The 14929-nt window shown below is 38.8% G+C and overlaps 1 protein-coding gene across 2 annotated transcripts in view; it reads left to right on the forward strand.

Annotated features, from left to right (window-relative positions):
• LOC115210946 (solute carrier organic anion transporter family member 4A1) overlaps nt 1-14929 on the forward strand; it is a 99257-nt gene that overhangs the window by 3638 nt on the left and 80690 nt on the right. Inside the window, exon 1 of one of the 2 annotated variants that reach the window (XM_029779739.2) lies at nt 2762-2998. The exons of the other annotated variant lie outside the window; for it this stretch is intronic. The gene's annotated coding sequence lies outside the window, so the exon portion shown is untranslated. Of the gene's footprint in view, nt 1-2761; nt 2999-14929 lie in introns of those variants that run through there. 2 annotated transcript variants of the gene reach the window in all.

Below are 14929 nucleotides of genomic sequence, written 5' to 3' on the forward strand. Positions count from 1 at the left end.
GAGAGAGAGAATACAAAAAATGGGACAAAAACGCAAAACATCCAGACAGTTAGATGATACAAAAAAGGGACAAGAAAAAACAAGGACAGGTCAATCAGAGTTTTCTTTCCTCAGTTGAGTTCCAGATTTTGAAAATTTAAAACATTTTGAAAATATAAAAGATTTTTTACCTATTTTTTATTCTTTTAATTTTTGTTTTATATTTTATGTTTGCTTTTGTTGTTTTGCATCTTTGTTCTCTTAGCATTTGGGTTCATTTTTGATTTGGTTGCATCTTGGATTTTTTTTGTTGGTCAGTTATTTTTAGCGTTTTGACAGAAAAAAGTCATTATAAAATTGTTTTTTAACGTAAGCGTGCCCAAACAAATTGAATGCTTATACAGAGCAGGCTTTACAGCCACACCATGCAAACAAACCGGGTGAAACCGGGCTTAGCTACTAGTATATATATAAAAAGGAGTACAAAAAATGGGACAAGAACGCAAAACATCCAGACAGTAAGATGATACAAGAAAGGGACAGCAAAACATCCAGACAGCTGATACATAAAAAAGAGACAAGGAAAAAGAAAGGACAGGTCATTCGGAGTTTTCTTTCCTCAGTTGAGTTACAGATTATCTTTGCAATTTCGGCTAGTTATACTCGAGATTGCTCCAATCTGGTCAGCTCCAAGGAAAAATTAAACTAAGAGCACTAGATTCCTTGGAAGAAAGCAGCGAATCTATACGAAAACAAAGACGGAAAAAAACGGAGAAATGGTACACAAACACAAATAAGAAGACATTATCAACAGGTGTCGTTCGACTAAAGACGAATTAAATGAAGCTGGCGTATTATATAGAAGTGAAGCATTACGGCAGGGATATCTGCGGGCTAGCTAGGAAGTTGGTCAGCAGTGAAAGGGACTTCTGGTAGGAGAAGAAAAAGAGAAGAATGTCGACAGTGAGTGTTAAACAAATTTGAATGAACTAAACAGAAATAACTGGCGATTTAAGCCCTGATATACTTAAAGTAATAAACCTCTGATAAATGTCTCTTCTCCACTAGTTTGTTTGCTTATTGCTTAACAAAGCTATATATATATATATATATATATATATATAAATCAAAATAAGCAACAAATGGAGTTGCGTGAAACGATCGTACTGCATTACCTCTGGATATCCTTGTTGCTTATTTTGATTTTAATCACCTTATTTTGAAATTGCTCTTTCTCTATTGGCAAGAAAACTGAATCATGACATGCATACATGCATGCATGCATGCATGCATACATACATACATACATACATACATGCATACATACATAGATACATACATACATACATACATACATACATACATACATACATACATACATACATATGGTTTTGTTAGTAAATGCTTAAAGGAGAGTCTGGATAAACTGATATTTCAAGAAAGAGTAATCGACCGGCTAATTTGTACATTACAAGGGCAATCTGTGACTGGAACAGTAGAAATATGCAAGACTCATCTCCAGTTCCAAATGTGGATTTGTCAGTGTTAACTACATCCCAAAGATGGAATCTTGTTGGAAACCGGCTCCCTCTTCAGCGGAAGATTTATAATAATTAAAAAATAGAAGAGACACACATACATACACAAATAAATAAATAAAATCCTTTGTCCTATGGGCACAAAGCCTGAAATGTTTTGAGGGAGAGGGCTTGTTTCACTGGTATTTAGAACGTAAACACGGACGAAATACCGCTACGCGCTTTATCTGGGGTGCTAACGTTCCTGCCAGCTCACCGCCGAAATAATAATCATAATAATTACTTCAAGTTTTTGTCACAAGGGTAGCTTTGGAAAGGTGGGTATGAGTCGATTACATCGACCCAGTGTTCAACTGGTACTTGTTTTAGTGACTCCGAAAGGATGAAAGGCAAAGTCGACCTCAGCGGAATTTGAACTCAGAATGGAGCGACGGGTGGAATACCGCTAACGATTCTGCCAGGTCGCCGCCTTCTTAATAATAATAATAATAATAATAATAATTATAATAATAGTAATAATAATAATAATAAAAACTCCGACCCCAGTACTTAACTGGTATTCATTTTATCAGCTTCGAAAGGATTAAAGGTATAGTCAACCTCGGTGGAATTTGAACTCAGAACGGAAAGACGGACGAAATACTACTAAGCATTTTACCCGGCGTGCTAACGTTTCTTATTTCTTTATTGCGCACAAGGAGCTAAATATAGAGGGGACAAACAAGGACAGACAAAGGGATTAAGTCGATTACATCGGCCCCAGTGCGTAACTGGTACTTAATTTATCGACCCCGAAAGGATGAAAGGCAAAGTCGACCTGGGCGGAATTTGAACTCACAACGGAACGACAGACGAAATACCTATTTCTTTACTACCCACAAGGGGCTACACACAGAGGACAAACAAGGACAGACAAACGGATTAAGTCGATTACATCGACTCCAGTGCGTAAGTGGTACTTATTTAATCGACCCCGAAAGGATGAAAGGCAGAGTCGACCTCGGTGGAATTTGAACTCAGAACGGAAAGACGGACGAAATACTACTAAGCATTTTACCCGGAGTGCTAACGTTTCTGTCCGTTCACCACATGTTTTAACGTCGTCATAACTAGAACATTGTCCTTTTGTCGCTTTAGAGTTCCTTATCGTTATATGAGAAGATATAAATATTGCTGACAATTAGAGAGATTAAATTACTGTTTTATAACTAGCACATTTTGAATTGATAAGTGGTGTTGTTCATATACACATCCTTTTAATTCTTCCAGCCAAGTACGGTGTGAAAACCATACAGTTTTCCTCCTTAATGTTTTAATTCAGCAAAGAACATTTTTATTCCATCCGGCATCGTTGATTGTACTTCTGTAATATTAAGTGCGATATTACACGTCGGTCTAGCTGGGAGATGTAAGCTAAATTAAACTAAACAGCTTACGGAACTGGAGTGAGTGACATTCAGAAACTTAAATGCAGGCGAAGGGTAAGATTTCACTCTGAATACTCTACTATTTCAATGAAAATGAAACCGCAAATTATTATCGTAAATAATTTGTGTATTATCAATTTTGCACACACACATACACACACTCACGTATTTGAAACTAAATATAGGTTTTAGCAGTTATTTTCGTACGTTTATAATTCAATTTGATAAGCCAGTCATTCAAAGTCGCTAAAAAAAAAAGAAAATTAGCGCCATGAAGTTTATCATTCAAATTCGTTTTTTGATCATTCAGTTTCGCACTTCAGTCAAATTTACATCATCCAAATTAGTCGACAGCATTCAAATTAGTCGGAATGCGAGGAAGCGTCTTTTCGAGCATTTAAATTCCTTTCGGAGCAATCTATTTAAAACTTTCAGCAATCAAATTAGCACGATAGCTGGTTTAGTTTTATCTTGTAATCATTGTTATCATAATCATGTTTTCATCCATTGTTTATGCTTAAAGCACTTTATCCTGCCCATGTCTTTACGATGTATTCTTTTATTTATGCATAGATACATGTATTTATTGTCAAAAACTTCATGAAATTGCATTCCAGCCTTTCCAATCTTTTTTTAAAAATAACTCACCATACAACAGATGCTCGTTTTCTTTGATTATGAATACATCATGTTGTGATATATGTTCTTCCTTTGTATAATATGTTTGGTTGGGAAAAGTATATACATCTTTGATTTTGCATTTTTTCTTTCATCGGGGAAAGGGTATTATATACACTACAAGGCGGCGAGCTGGCAGAATCGTAAGCACGCCGGGCGAAATGGGTAGCCGTATTTCGTCTGCCGTTACGTTCTGAGTTCAAATTCCGCCGAGGTCGACCTTACCTTTCATCCTTTCGGGGTCGATAAATTAAGTACCAGTTACGCACTTGGGTCGATGTAATCTACTTAATCCGTTTGTCTGTCCTTGTTTGTCCCCTCTGTCTCTTGTGGGTAGTAAAGAAATAGGTATTATATACACTAAGATAATTATTGATTTACAGTCTTGATAAGGAGAGTTCGTTTGAGAGGATTTAGCCGTCTATTTCTTGGTGGTCGGGGAACCCCGGGGGGGGGGTAGGTCTATGTGTGTAGATACCAACGAACTCAATTTTCTGGAGTGATAGCGTCGACGTTACACCTTGCAACCTGTTGTATGATATGTACTCGCCATTCTTCCATGGTTATTCCGGCTTCTTCGGCAGCTGCCTGGCCGCCAACTCTTTGCTGCAGCTCAGCACGAAGGACGTCCCGCTTGACAGCCGCCTTAAAGGCAGAGTGCACCATTTCTGTACATTAAGAAACGCCGAGTAGGGAGGCGTCAGCTGGGAGCTCGGCACGAACGTGTGGCCACGAGTTGTTGTAGGTCAAGTAGACAGATTCATCCGCCGGGAACATGTCGGCACATGCTCGAATTGTTTCCGCCAAGAACTCCGCAAAAGCGTTTCGTGTAACGGTATTGTTCGCAATGGAGTGGTGAATCAGACCGATTTCTCCCGACACCGCGAAAGTGACGTGACAGTTTTTTCCCACGCTGACGGTTGACAACAGGAACTCTTCGAGGGGCTCGTCCAAAAGACAGCCTGGTCCAAATGTTGCACCCACATTCATCAATGAATACGCAATATATTTCTTTACTGCCCACAAGGGGCTAAACACAGAGGGGACAAACAAGGACAGGCAAACAGATTAAGTCGATTACATCGACCCAGTGCGCAACTGGTACTAAATTTATCGACCCCGAAAGGATGAAAGGCAAAGTCGACCTCGGCGGAATTTGAACTCAGAACGTAACGGCAGACGAAATACCGCTAAGCATTTCGCCTGGCGTGCTAACGTTTCTGCCAGCTCGTCGCCTTATCAATGAATACGCAATGGCCAACGATTCCCTCTTTCACGAACCATTGCGCGTACTCAACGCTTTTCCGGCGTTCTTGGAGCATGTCTTGCATCTGGAATGTCTTCAGCCAACTTCATAGTTATCAACATCCCATCTAGAGCGCGGGAGATTGCAGACACGGAAGCAGGTGGCTTTCTGGACAATGCTGCCTCTAAGTCCTTCTTCATCTGTTGGAGTGTTGTCAGTGAGTTGGCATCATTAATCAGCTGATGCCTGGCTCGTATTTCCTCATCAACCTTAACGTGGTGGGCATCTCCTCTGGGCAACTTGTGGCGCCGCCCAGACAGTAGGTAGGTCTCTACTATGGATCGGACACTACTCCTTTTAATGCCAGGTGTGTCTGTTAGTTTCAGGTAATCCTTTTGATTCCCCTCGAAGGCATCAACCAGCCTTGCTCTATCTTCGTCCGATATACGCATGTACCGTACGCGTGGCTCAGGGATTACAAGTTTGTCGTAAGAGAAAGGGATATAAAATGCAACTGATACCGACTGGTTACGACTGTTGCTATGACCTTTCGTGGACAAAAGAGACACGTAATTTATTTACTTCTTATAACTACAACATAACAAAATTTGCATGACACAACATGTCATTTAAATTTGTCACTTTTAACATCCACTTGTGAGTTAAAAGACACATGTAAAATTAGTGCTAAATTGAATAAACTTATTCCGAACTCGAATTTGAATGCACTCGACGGGTATTTTAATTTAAATGATGTAAATGCCAAATTCTTTGACCGAAGCGTGAAATTGAATGATCAAAAAACGAATTTGAATGACCCGATGATCAAATTGAATGACTAACGTACGAAAATGACTGCAAAATCTTATATTAATCTCTTGTTTTAAAAGTGTTTATGTCCCCGTAACACACACACATTATATATATATATATGTATACGACGGACTTCTTTCACAATGCTCTGGTCTGCCCGAGGCTATAGTGGAAGACCCTTGCCCAAGGTGCCACGCAGTAGGACTAAACCCGGAACCATGTGGTTGGGAAGCAATTTCTTTCCACACAGCCACTCTTGTACTTATCTATATGTATGCATGCATGCATGCATGCATGCATGCATGCATGTATGTATGTATGTATGTATGTATGTATGTATGTATGTATGTATGTATGTATGTATGTATGTGTGTGTGTTCAATGAAGCGTTAAAAGATTTAGTTTAAAAGCGCACGAAACGTCCAGACCTTTCTGATCGTCTCATGGGAAGACAGGATTCCACATTGAACAATCTTGGTACGCTGCAACTCCTGCAGCATCGAACTTCTTATTGACAAGCACCAACTTCACTAGACTGGCCATCTCGTCAGGATGTCACCCTTCCGTCTCCCTAGTATTGTCTTCAACGGGGATACGACGGACTTCTTTCACAATGCTCTGGTCTGTCCGAGGCTATAGTGGAAGACCCTTGCCCAAGGTGCCACGCAGTAGGACTAAACTCGGAACCATGTGGTTTAGTAGTTGGCGGACTGAAGAAGAGACACACAGATCAAGTTGTTGCAATCCAGCGGAAATTCAACATTTCTCCTACAGATGTGGAAACTCTTGCTACAGATGGCGGACCATCTGGCATCCGTGAGAGCATCGAGACAAGACGTCGTCAATGGTTCGATGAGCGTCGAGCGAGGCGTGCTGTTGCTGCTACTGGATCGCCAACACCCAGCTCATCCGTCCCTTGTCTGACTTGTGGAAAACTCTGCCGCTCCGCTTTTGTTCTCCGCCCACATCAGCAAGTTCATCAACTACGTTTAGCACCAACTTGAAGGGATGTCCTTCTTTGTAACGAGGGACTTCGAAGCAGAAGCACACACACACACACACACACACCACACACACACACACACACACACAAAACAGGTGTGGCTGTGTGGCAAGAAGTTTGTTTCCCAACTATATGGTTCATGGTTCAGTCACCCTGCGGGGCTCCTTGGGCAAGTGTCTTCCACTATACTATTTCCTTCTTTAAGCTTGGTTCTACCTTTGATAACATAGTAATGTGTATGTTCTACGTATATATTTGCACAGAGGGTTCTTGTACGGTGCCTTTAAAACAAAAATCAGTTTTCGTAATCCAGCAATTGTCAGAATTAAAGTGGTTAAACCTGGACTGAATTGGCAGTATGTGACGTATAGCTAAGGATATTCATATTCTAAAAATTCAGTGACCTATTTATTATTTACACTAGGCTTAATGGGACAATATTCTTTGAGAACATTGACATCTCAGATATCACGAGTTGCGTGGTTTATAGTTAATTCTTGATAATTCTAGGAAAGACAAAACAAACATTAGCTTAAAGCTGCATATTGCTTGATTTTGCCTTTCATCCATTCGGAGTACTGGATATAATCGACTCGCCCTCTCCCCTAAAATTATTTAGGCCTTGTACCTTTAGTAGAAAGGAACATTTTTATTATTATTATTAGGTGGCGAGTTGGCAGAATTGTCAACGCGTTGGAAAAAAATCTTAGATGTATTACTTTCGACTTATTACGTTCTGGGTTCAAACTCACGCGAGGTTGGCTTTGCCTTTAATCTTTTCAGGACTTCACCTTTTTTCCTTTCGGGATTAATAAAATAAGTACTAGTTATGACATCCGCATTCCTAAGGTTATTGGCCTTGTGCCAAAACTTGAAACCTTTATTTAGTCAGTGATCTGAAATAATCATTAGCACACTGGACAAAATGCTTAGCGGCTTTACATTTTGGCTTTACATTCTGAGTTCGAATACCGCCGAGGTCGATTTTGCCTTTCACCTTTTTTAGGTCAATAAAATAAATAGCTGTTGTGTACCGATTTAAGTTAAAATCGAACGAAAAAGTGTCGTATTCAAAAATCTGTTTGTTTTCTAGGTTATCCAGAGAGTAACTCTGAAAAAGACTCATATTACAGTTTAAGGTTCATCTTGTTGGTATCTATAGTTACGCATGTCATGGAGTATAAGTAGAGGAGTACTTAAGCATTGTTTACGCAACATCGCTGCTTCACTCAGTATGAAAATAAATAATGAGTATTACGCACTTCCTCGGCATTTGACAATGCAAATAAGTTTTTCTTTATTACTGATATTTATTGAGTGAAAGTGAAACGAGGTTAAGATCATGTGACTAACTGTAATACAAGCAAGCTCTCCTGTTTTGTTTTATATAACGCATACATGTATGCATGTATGCATGCATGTATGTATGTATGCATGCATGCATGCATGCATGTATGTATGTATGCATGCATGCATGCATGTATGTATGCATACATATGCAATTTGTTTTCATGCGGTTCATTTTAAGACCTACTACTAAGTTCGGAAGACGTATCACAAGGCCGAATAGAGGTTGGAAAAAATGGAATCTAGGAGACGAAGGAGTACGTCTATTTAGGTTAGATAGTAAATATGCGCCACGTTATGGATGCTGAAATCTCAAAGAGAATACGGGAAGGATGAAAGGCATTTAACTCAATAAAGGATGTGCTCAAAGCAAAGCTCGACAATACCATACGTGCTAACATCTTCAATAACACTATCCTGCCTGCGGTCTTTACGCAAGTGCGACGTGGATTACTACGAAGAGGGCGGAACATCGGTTGGCTCAGACGCAAAGGACCTTGGAAAGATCCATGCAAGGAATACCATTAGGAGGGTATATTTGAAATGAAATGATTCGAGAACGAAGTGGAGTGAACGATGTGATCACAGAATGCCGAAAGCACAAGTTCCGCTGGGCCTGACGTGTCACAAAGTTCACAGACAACAAATGAAACCATACAGTTGTCAGGTAGTATCAGCGAGATCGGGAAAGCCATTAGGAAGACCTCAACGACGATGGGAAGACGATTTAGTAAAACAATTTGGCTCAAGATGGAAAAGAATGGTGCAATCAAGACAGAATTAGAAGCGCATTGTGACCAGTGGTGTATAACAGCATTTGATGGTCTGGCCGCTACTGCGATACAATGATGCATGAAATGATGGAATGTATTGTTTACACCATAAGATTATAGAAACTTCGAGAGAAAGTGAAATGATTCGTTTTTAACGGTTGTACAAGAAGTAGATAAAGCTATAAAACATGTAAATACCGGGTTTAAAAAGCACATTTGGAGAGAAAAAGTCCAAAGCTGTTCCAAGGGCAGCCTTTCATTATTTTGATTTTATCTCCGAGATTATTGCATAAATTCTGATCATTATTTCCTTTGCAAAATTAAACAGAGTCTTAATGATTTAAGTTGAAACGAGGTACACTACACAATTAATCAAGAATTATTTTAGTAAAACACACGATTGTGATGTCTCAGATAAATTCCTAAATTAACTTGGTTCCGCCATCGTTGCCATAAAGGTATGTCGTCAACATTGATACGTCTTCTACTCTAGTTAACCGTTTTGTTGAAACTCTTAGTTATATAGGTGCAGGCAAGGCTTGCTTCTCAACCACATTGTTCCGAGTTCACTCCCGTTACGTGGCACCTTGGGCAAGTGTATTAAAGCCATGTGGGTGGCTAAAGGTGTCTCATGTCGCTTAACTCAGGATCATTTTCGCTGAACATTGTTGTAAACGATCCACATCGCATCACTCGTCACAATTTGCTTAAAAAAAGGTGCCTTTTCATCGCGTTTATGCATCTAAATCACGGAAAGATTCTTTTCACTCGGATCATGTGGTGCCCAAACATCGTAGCGATAAGAGTGTCCAAGCTTCCCTAAGTGCTGATGGATGGTGCAATTTCATAAATTTAGTGTTTCTGCCTATTCCCGCGTTATGTAGTACGGGTTATTCTCAATCAATGTCTTGATTTGGTCGTCATCTGAAGTGGTGGTAGTGGGGCTTCTTGAGCGTTCTTCATCAATAAGGCTACAATCACCAACTCTAAACTTAGTGAACCACTTCCGTACAGTTCTGCCAGCTAAAAGCATATTCACCGTACACACACCATATCTGGGGGAGGGGGTGACTTGCGAGGCATTTTTGCCTTTACGATAATAAAAAAAATCAAGTGTCTAAAATGCACCTTATAATCTTTCAGTTTCTTTGGGATGCAAAATTGACATGAATTAAGTAATTTTAAACTGCCTTTCTCAAGAGATAGTTTGAAGTGTGCGCTAACCGGAAATACAAGCATATTATATGTATCGATAAATATGACGTGTTCTATCGTGTTGGAACATGAACGACTAAAAGTCGGCATGAACTTTCCGGACAACCCAATACACACACGCACACACATTAGCAACAATACCCGTCGTTGATCGGGTAATTTTACTCTTTTTCGGACCCACATTCAAAGTGTTATTATATATAGAGATTTACTCCTCCTGTATGTGTGCATTTTATAAGAGAAATATGTAATAATTGAAGTAGAAAAAAGATCAATTTCATACAGGAACTTCTGTTTGTTTATTATATGACAATAATAAGTGAGCTGTACATGTTATTCTATATATCAATACAGTAATGGCAATTATATAATACACAGGGATTTGGTTGGCACGGAATTGTAATGTAAGAGAATTGCCCAACGTGCCGCACAGTGGGACTGAACCCAAGGTGACATGGTTAGAAAGCAAGCTTTTCAACTACACAGCCACGCCTATAAAGGAGAGATACATCTTGGATAATATACTCCTTGATACAATACGCTTAACAAAAAGATGGGATGTTTACGCCGCGAAGACCTTTGATTTTAATATTTACTCGAGCAACGCAACAACTAACAACGCTGCACCATATAGGCTGTTACAGAATTAACTCTCTGTTTCAATGAAATTGAGCAAATTAAAAAAACCCAGGATTTTATGTTTATTATTTAATTATGATACCAAAACAAATTTATTGATCTTATGTCAAACTTTCATGGAAAATTTTCAACGTCTCTATCCTTGCATTCTTCAAATCTCTCCTTAGCGTTGTGAAGCACATTTTGAAGCATTTCAGGAGTTAGCTCCTGCACTGCTAACTGAATGTGTTCTTTAAACTAAGTTAAATGATTGCTCCAACTTGGGGGGTGGAGGTAAAGAAAATGATTGCTGCCAAATCGAAAAAAAGCAGTCGTGGACAAATAAGACGTATCCAACAGGAATGAAAATAAAATTGTTAAAAAGAAAAACAATAAAATTATAAACAAAATTCAAAATTATACACATTTAACAGATATTAAACATGATAAATATAAAAAAGTGAGCTTTTTTAAAAAAGTTATACATTAATATCTATTTTTGTAAGCAGTTGTATGTCTTTATTTTTGTATGCAGCGTAAATGAACCAAGTATAAGCAAATTAACCAAACAGAAGCACTCACACGAACTGCTAATTTAACGGTAAATTCCACAATAATTAACTGTTATCGCCAAGCTAATATGGCAGTCCATAAATATAAGACTAAAACTGCCGTTGATTAGCTCCAAGAGGCCATCGCCTCTAGCTAGCTATATGACACACGGACCAGTGTCCATTATAACCTTCAAGGGGAAGCGGCCGACCTCCCCTGTTCGAAGGTTATAACGGACACAGGTTCGTGTGTCATATAGCGAGCTAGAGGCGATGGCCTCTTGGAGCTAATCAACGGCAACTTTAGTCTTATATTTATGGACTGCCATATTAGCTTGGCGATAACTGTTAATTTCTAGTACCGCTGCCGTGGTCTCCTTTAAATAGACTTAGAAATTTTAATATTTAGATAAATTTCCTAATATATATATATATTAAGCATATATATAAAATTTTAATTTAAGGGTTAATATGTAGCTGTAAATACCTTGCAACTGCTGCGATAATTATTGACTGCTAATTGACCAGCCACCTCATTGTTTTTTTTTGTTTTTTTTCTGTCAAGAGATTCACCTATGGCCGTTCATTATGTCAGTCAACACACTTATACTGACACACCATTCCGTTGTTGTGGCCGTAAAGACGTAATGTTGTTCACAATAGGATATACATTATCCATTTATTTCAAATATAATAGAAATAAGATGATCTCGGAATTAAAAGTGAAAGGATAAAAGTGAAACAATACTATAGTCTTATCACATTAGAATTAAAAGTGAAACAATATTGTTGCACATTACAATATAGACCTTATTTTTTCACTTTTGACACGTAACACCGAACCAGTCTAAAACCCTATTCCGGGCCCGCATTAGGCAAGAAGTTGAATATATATATATATATATATATATATATATATATATATATAATCTTTTACTTGTTTCATTTGACTGCGGCCATGCTGGAGCACCGCATGTATATATATATATATATATATATATATATATATATATATATGAAAGCAGGAGACTGAAAAATTTTCCAATCTCCTGTTTTGAGATGTAATTATTTCAGAAAATTTATTTTCCAGTATTTTTCAACTCTTATGCATGCCTCACAGAAGTATACCATTTATATACAATTTTTGGGCACTAGAATATGCAGAATAGTTTCATGGGGACACACCTTGGATCTACTTACATACTAAATATGCGTGCGTGCGCATCTTTGTGTTGCATCATCATGTCTATTTCGTCCGCATCACATACCCCCTATTCCTCCCATTCACTCTTGGCAACCCTGTCTCACTTATTCTTATTCACCTTGTACCCTGAAGGCCCACTTTGGCCTTGTTTGTATTTTATGTGATACGTAGAAGCCCAAAATTTCTCAACTTTAAACATGTATTTGTATATACTGCAATGATAATACACTCCACACAAAATGCCCAGTCTGAAGAATTACAGTATATCAAGTTTAACAACAAAACAAAGGAAAGAAAAGGGAAAAAAAGCTTTCCTTTATTTTTGCCAATAACGGGTATCTTTGCTAGTATACATACCTTCATACATACTTATGTACAACACACACGCACACACTGATAGATTATATAGATAAGTTCAGGCACACAAACATTGACAGATAGATAGATAGAAAGAAAATATGTTAATTTGCTCGTCCATTCTCATAATTGGCCGAGATAGTAAGGCAAATCGTTTATGTTGATAAGTTAAATATTTAATAGGAGCGGTTAATGTTTTCGGTATCAACAGAGAAATTCATGTCACGCTAGAATATATCAATTACACATGAATAAGATATTTACTTAAGATTTTTGCACAAGGCCAGCAATTTCGGGGAATTGGGTAAGTCAGTTACATCGATCCCAGTGCTCAACTGGTACTTATTTTATCGACCTCGAAAGGATGAAAGGCAAAGTTGACCTCGGTGGAATTTGAACTGGAAAGGTGCAGACGGACGAAACGTCGCTGGGCATTTTGCCCGGAGTGCTAACGATTCTGCCAGCTCGCCGCCTTACATTTGAATAAAATATTAAAAGGGATTCTTATTTCACCTGTTAATGTTTTTAACAAGATATTAAATAGTTACTGGAATAAAACAGCAAGCTGGTAGAATAATTAGCAAGCCGGACAGGATGCTTAGCGGCATTTCGCCCAGCTCTTTTACGTTCTGGGTTCAAATACCACCAAGATCGAATTTGTCGTTCATCCCTTCATGATCGATAAAACAAATATCAGTCGAGCAATGTGTCATTGTAATCGACTTCAGTTAGCCTAAAAAGTGCTGGCCTTGTGTCAAAATTAGAACAAGTTACTTAGTTGCTGGAATATATGACATATTGGCTGAATCGGTAGAACGTCGTATAGAAAGCCTTGCACAGTACTTTGGCTCTCTACATGCTGGGTCCACATCTCGTGCTGGTCAACTTTACCTTTCAGATTTATTGGAGTCGATAAAATGAGGTACCAATCTAGAGCAATGGATTGCTGGAACTGGTAGGGCAACAGATGGGATACCATGTGTTTTCGTTGTAACGGACTTTGCCTTACATTTCCCTTGGGCAGAGGAAACTTGTATGCAAGGACAACTGCTCCTTTTACAAAAAATAAATCTTGACTAGGCTTGTGCATATAGGTGCACATACGTGATACATGGTCAGCTCTGATCGACAGTGGTCATCGATATCAGAATTCGCATTTATTATTAAATATTAACTAGTGCAGTACCTGTGAAAAACGATGGAGATTATTTGTTTCCTATTAGTTTCGTTTCAAGTATTTATGGGTTTGTTTCAAATATTAATCTATTTTCTTCTTGCTTTTCATTTTCTCCTTTTTTTCGTATGCGTGTGTGCGCTTTTCAGTTTTTTTTTGTCTATATATATTTTTTTATTGCCCAAGAGGCTAAACATAGAGGGGACAAACAAGGACAGACAAACGGATTAAGTCAATTACATCTACCCCAGTGCGAAACTGGTACTATATTTATCGACCCCGAAAAGATGAAAGGCAAAGTCGACCTCGGCAGAATTTGAACTCAGAACGTAACGGCAGACGAAATACCTATTTCTTTACTACCCATAAGGGGCTAAGCATAGAGAGGACAAACAAGGACAGACAAACGGATTAAGTCGATTACATCGACCCCCAGTACGTAACTGATACTTAATGTATCGACCGCGAAAGGATGAAAGGCAAAGTCGACCTAAGCGGAATTTGAACTCAGAACGTAACGGCAGACGAAATACCGCTCAGCATTTCGCCCGGCGCGCTAACGTGCCTGCCAGCTCCCACCCCTTGTCTGTCTATATAATCAAATCCTTGAAGGCGGCGAGCTGGCAGAAACGTTAGCACGCCGGGCGAAATGCGTTGCCGTATTTCGTCTGCCGTTACGTTCCGAGTTCAAATTCCGCCGAGATCGACTTTGCCTTTCATCCTTCCGGGGTCGATAAATTAAGTACCAGTTACGCATTGGATTCGATGTAATCGACTTAATCCGTTTGTCTGTCCTTGTTTGTCTCCTCTGTGTTTAGCCCCTTGTGGGTAGTAAAGAAATATATATAATCAAATCCTGCTTCTGCCCTTGTTCTTAACTTCTTAACATTCCCCTCACACTTCAATAGCATCCATGCATTTCTCTCTCTTTCTCTATCATTTTGTTACAACGTTATTGAGGCCGTCACAAAGAAAACTCACGATATCCTTAACATGCTTTAACTCT

The sequence above is a fragment of the Octopus sinensis genome, linkage group LG4, assembly GCF_006345805.1.
Source record: "Octopus sinensis linkage group LG4, ASM634580v1, whole genome shotgun sequence".
NCBI classification, from domain to species: domain Eukaryota; kingdom Metazoa; phylum Mollusca; class Cephalopoda; order Octopoda; family Octopodidae; genus Octopus; species Octopus sinensis.